The sequence below is a fragment of the Nycticebus coucang genome, chromosome X, assembly GCF_027406575.1.
Source record: "Nycticebus coucang isolate mNycCou1 chromosome X, mNycCou1.pri, whole genome shotgun sequence".
In the NCBI taxonomy this organism is placed as follows: domain Eukaryota; kingdom Metazoa; phylum Chordata; class Mammalia; order Primates; family Lorisidae; genus Nycticebus; species Nycticebus coucang.
This window is the reverse complement of record NC_069804.1, coordinates 163,050,286-163,056,225: the sequence shown is the minus strand read 5'-3', so window position 1 is coordinate 163,056,225 and position 5,940 is coordinate 163,050,286. Positions and strand designations below refer to the sequence as shown.

General features: G+C 46.2%; 1 non-coding gene across 1 annotated transcript; it reads right to left on the bottom strand.

Annotated features, from left to right (window-relative positions):
* Positions 1 to 481: 481 nt before the first annotated feature.
* Positions 482 to 543, bottom strand: LOC128578801 (U7 small nuclear RNA). The gene has a single exon (XR_008377916.1). It is a non-coding gene; the product is annotated as a U7 small nuclear RNA (small nuclear RNA).
* Between the last annotated feature and the right edge of the window lie 5,397 nt (positions 544 to 5,940).

Here is a 5,940-nt window from a genome sequence, read left to right as displayed (position 1 = left end):
GATGTATGTGGTCGGCGCCCTACCCACTGAGCTACGGGCGCCGCAAGGCATTTATTCTTAGTTTTTTACCAACGTCACAAAGTTGTATTACCACTCTGATCATTGTATTCCCACGCATCATGGAAAGGGTATGGCTGGGAAGACATGTTCGAGAGGCGGGCTGTGGGCGTGGCCTGGTGCTGGCGCGAGCTCCCTTCCCCAGACCAGGTAGTCACCTAGTGCGCAGGCTTAGAACACGGGCGTGGCCAGGGCTGGAAAGAACGCGGGGGCGGGCCCAATGCACTTGAGGAGGATGGGCCACAATCAGAGGTCCGGACCTTGGACTCCCGGGGTGGGCGCGGCCCGGAACCAGTGGCAGGGAGCAGGGGAGGAGCCCAGGATACCCGGAAGTGGATGAAGAATCCTGCAGCGCCTCTGGGGCGGGGGACGGCCCTCTCTCATCAGTCTTTGCGGACCCTGGGGTCTGGATGCCACTTTCTTTTAGGGTCTTCCGGTGAAGGCCGCAAAACCTGTTAGACAAATCCTAGAAGAGCTGTAACACTTTGACAGTGAATGAGGTTCTGTGAACAGATTTTCCTCCTCCATGCATCGCTCAGCTAGATTATTGGCTTCCTGGCCACAGATGTAATTGCTTTGTGATTGTATTAATAGGATAAAAGGGGTTGTATGGGGGGGGAGAGGGGCGGGGGCGGAGGGAGGGTGATAGGTGGGATTACACCTGCGGTGCATCTTACAAGGATATATGTGAAACTTAGTAAATGTAGAATGTAAATGTCTTAACACAATACCTAAGAAAATGCCAGGAAGGCTATGTTAAACAGTGTGATGAAAATGTGTCAAACGGTCTATAAAACCGGTGTATGGTGCCCCATGATCGCATTAATGTACACAGCTATGATTTAATTAAAAAAAAAAGAGGGGTTGTATTATTTTACCAGAGGCATCTGCTTTTAGTCCTTTACCACCACAAAATCAAATTGCCACTCTTATAATTACATTACTTTCTCTAACATTAGACTCACATATACACACATAATGCACCATTTAATTAGGGCAGTCAATAAGATTTCAGTTTCTTTCATAATTCTTGTGTTTTTGTGATATAATGCTGTGGATCAACCCCCCACCCCCCGCATGCCCACAGGCTTAAAGATGGTATAGTTCTTGTTCTCCCAGTTTAAAAGATGATATATATAAACTATTGGAATGTTAGTTGAAGCTTAGTTTCACTGTTTTTATTGCTATTCTTTTTTTTTAGAGACAGAGTCTCACTTTGTCACCCTCGGTAGAGTGCTGTAGCGTCACAGCTCACAGCAACTTCCAACTCCTGGGCTTAGGCCATTCTCTTACCTCACCCTCCAGAGTAGCTGGGACCACAGGCGCCCACCACCCGCCACCACACCTGGCTATTTTTTGTTGCATTTTGGACGGGGCCGAGTTTGAACCCACCACCCTCAGTATATGGGGCTGAGGCCCTACTCACTGAGCCACAGGCACCACCTGCTATTTTTTTTTTTTTTTTTTGGTAGAGACAGAGTTTCACTTTATGGCCCTATGTAGAGTGCTGTGATGTCACACAGCTCACAGCAACCTCCAACTCCTGGGCTTAGGCGATTCTCCTGTCTCAGCCTCCCGAGTAGCTGGGACTACAGGCGCCTGCCACAACGCCCGGCTACTTTTTTGTTGCAGTTTGGCCGGGGCTGGGTTTGAACCCGCCACTCTCGGTATATGGGGCCGGTGCCCTGCTCACTGAGCCACAGGCGCTGCCCTCTTTTTTTTTTTTTTTAAGAGATGGGGACTTGCTCCATGACCCACATTAGGATGCAGTGGCACTGTAATGGCCCACAACAACCTTGAATTCCTTTTCTTTTTTTCTTCCTTCCTTCCTTCCTTTCTTCTTTTATTTATTTATTTATTTATTTTTTGGTTTTTGGCCGGGGCTAGGTTTGAACCCGCCACCTCTGGCATATGGGACCAGTGCCCTACTCCTTGAGCCACAGGCGCCGCCCTATTTATTTATTTTTTTTAACAGACGGGGTGTTGCTGTGTTGCCCAGACTACATTTGACTAGTTTTGCACTCTTGGCCTCAAGAGATTCTCCACTCTTGGCTTCCCAAAGTAGGTGAGGTTAAAGGATTAAAGGTGAGAGCCAGTGCACCCAGCCCTGTTTTATTAAATAAATAAAATGATTAGCTAATCATGAAGGATTTATTTACTAAAGACTTTTGTTTTCTTTATCTTCTAAATCTGCTCTTCCTCTGTCTTCCCATCTTGGTATACAACAACTCTTTCCTTACATTACTATCATCCTTGAATCCTCTTTCTTTCATGACCCTTATTAACTTCATCAACAAGCCCTCAGCTCTACCTTCAACTTACAACCAGAATCTCGGCTCGGCGCCTGTAGCTCAGTGGTTAGGGCACCAGCCACATACACTGGGGCTGGCAGGTTCAAACACGGCCTGGGCCTGCTAAACAACAATGACAACTACAAAAAAAAAAATAGCTAGGTGTTGTGGCAAGCACCTGTAGTCCCAGCTACTTGGGAGATGGAGGCAGGAGAATTGTTGAGCCCAGGAGTTTGAGGTTGCTGTGAGCTGTGATGCCACGGCACTCTACCCAGGGCGACAGCTTGAGGCTCTGTCTCAAAATAAAAAATAGAGTATATTATGACTTTTGTCCATACCGCCTTTACAGTTCTACTGGATTATTTAAATAGCCTCTCAACTAGTCTATCTAATGCTATGCTGGTCATGTATTTTAAACGAAACATGCCAAGCAACGTATACACATTTTAAGTGATATCTATGTATTCCTTTCCAAATTTGAATTGAATTATGGTAGCAATATGTGGCTTGTATTCATCTTTTGTTATCAGTATGTATTGAGTGTTACAATTTTAATGCATATTGTTCCTATCTTAAGATGTGTGTACTTTTTTTGGCACTCTCTGTATCTCTTTTGTTGAACATGTACATATTTCTGTTGGGTAAAGAACTTAGAAGTACAGTTGTTGCATCAAGATGATGCTTATGTTTAGCTTTAGTAGATAGCTCCAAGCAGTTTACCCCTTTGGTTGGACCAATTTATACTCCCACCAGCAGTGCAACTTTATAGCAAGAGCAATGAACGTCATTGTATGAGGAGAGAAAACATTCCCCCAATCCCACCCCGTTAATACATCCAGTGCATGGGGCATGCCTTCTTCATGCCATCTGAATGACACCAGCTGCTGTGGCCCTCTCATTTGTGAGACTGTTTTTACCATTTGACATCTTTGCCAACTTGACAGGCAACATTTTGTATCATGGTTGTTTTGTAAAATTCATTTATTTGTAATAGGTCCAGAATACCAGTGCATGCTTGTTTTCCATTGTACCTGTTCGACAATCAAGTGTAAAAGGAATGTTTGTTGAGCACGAATTGCTGGTTGTGTGCTGAGCTAAGCACTAGGAATCCAGGAAGAGTTCAAGCAGATATTGTTCCCATTCTCCTCTACCTCCTGTTCTAGGGAGGGGAGAGTGTATCAAAACCAGAGTAACCTGCTAACAAGTAGTTAGGGATTGGGGAGACTATCACAGAAGGAAACAAGGTGGCATGGGATAGATGGCCAGGGGCGCGCTCATTGGCTACTGGTAAGGTCAGCAGTTTTCTCCTTTCTGCTCACTAGCTACTGTTTCTTCTTTGGTCAGCTGGGGTGGGGCAGGATAAAGGGAAGCTGACAGGACATTTGCTGAATGGTGATGTCCTACATCATGTAAAAGGCACACTCAACTCCTCCACTGTTTTCCCTGGGTGGGCAACTCTCAAATGCTGAGGTGGGCTTGTACTAGCAGGAGGTCTGTTCCCATCTCACCACACAAAAGGGGATGCCACTGCGGTAGGCCCAGTACCAACCAGTACAGTCTCTCTCTCTCTCTCTCTCTCTCTCTCTCTCTCTCTCTCTCTCTCTCACACACACACACACACACACACACACACACACACACACGTGCACACAGAAGCATACACCAAGGTTAAGTCACTGCTCATGATAGGGATGGTCAGACAGAAATGGTCACCACAGTCCTTGAGCGAAAGCCCTGGACATTCCTTCCTTCCTCCCACAGCCTCACGGTTGGGGGCTTCGAGTCTCAAAATACGTGACTTTAAATGCAAGGTGTATTCTCATTGTGGCAAACTTGTAATGAGTGGAGAAGGCATCCAGCCTCCAAAATACATCCTCAACTCCTTCCACTGCTCTTCCTTGAATTCTTGCGTAGTCAGGAGATGAACTATCTCTGAAGGGTTAATTACACCGTCTGGACACTGCAGACATTAATAATGTTTAGGACTGCATTTGTCATCGTACAAATTGGGTCTAGAAGTACTGATTGATGAGGACATGATTTTTCACACTTACCAAAAAAAAATTTTTTTTTTGCAGTTTTTGGCTGGGGCAGGGCTTGGATCCATCACCCCCGGTATATGGGGCTGGTGCCCTACTCCTTGAGCCACAGGGACTGCCCCACTTATAAAATCTTTTTAAAACTTTCATCCAAACAAATTCACAGCAAGAGCAAAGAAAGTAATTGTTTGAGGAGAGAAAACACAGCTCCAATCCCACCGTTAATGCATCTGGGACATGCCTTTTTCATGCTATGTGAATGACACAGTAGCATCTAGAAACCTGTGTACATTGGTGGTGGACCATGAGATCTCGGTGGGATGTGACACCAACACCAGCCACAAGACAGAGCAGATGGGGTCTTGTGGGCCCACATGGACAGGGCTGGCTCCTCTGAGATGTGAGTCCATGGGGCAGTTCAGGGAGAGCAGGGCCCGGGAAAGCCACCATGTGTGTTCTGTCCTCCCTCTCAGCCCTGTCCTTGTATGACAGAGTTATGGTGAGCGTGAACGTGAACGTGCAAGACAGCTTTGATGGGGAGCGAGAATCCAGAAAATGGCAACAGACAGCTGGCAGAAGTGTCAGAGAGGGCGCAGACCTGCCTCTGTGCCTTGCTGCCCCAGGGGGGCTTGTGGACTGCTTGTGTGCACATGGACTTCAGGGGCTTTTCCCTGCCCTCCTAGAAAACTGAGCCACTGCCCAGATGCAAGTAATGCAGGACCCTGGAGAGCCAGGGGCCAGAGCCATTGGTCCTGCATGTCAGAGCCACATAGCAAGCTGGGATTTGCCAGGGTAGCTTTGGAAGGAAGAAAAGAACCGTGTGGCTTTGCCTCACACTTAGTAGTTTGGGGTGCTGTGCGGCTTAGGGGTATCTATGTTTTTCAAGCTCCCAGAACATGTAGGCTCCCAGCCTCTTGTGTGGGTTTATAGAAACTAAGAGTAAAAACCTCAACACCTTCTTGAATAGGCTCAGAATGCACCCAGTGTCTCCTGTACCACATTTTACAAGTCAAAACAAATCACAGGCCAGCTCAGATTCATGGGGGTAGAGGAACAGATTCTACCTCTTGAAGGAAGGAATGACAAAGTCACAGTGCAAAGGGCCACACATCCAGGGATGGGATGTTGTGGCTTTTATTGTTATCAATCTACACTGTCTGCTGTCTGTATATGGAATGTGAGCCAATACTCAGAGCAGGAATTCATAAAAGAGCAGGAGCCAATATCTAGGAGTAAAGTCTATAGTTGAGATAGAAGCTTACCCAATGTAATGTCCACTTGTGTGAACACCAAATCAAAAACTAGGTGTAAAGGCGCCATCTATGTGTTTCCAAAGGTTCGGAATCTAAACTCAATCTTCCGTCTTCCTACCCTGAGAGGAATTGAAAATAAAAGGTTGTCTCCTGTCTGCCTCCAAGAGAATGGAAAACAAAATTAATATCTCTCTAGCTCATTACTTAAATTTTGTGTAAAACTCCAATGCAGGGTCAGGGCTTTGGACAACAGTCTGGGATCAAGGATATTTTGCTTTGTGATGATAAATAAGGCATATT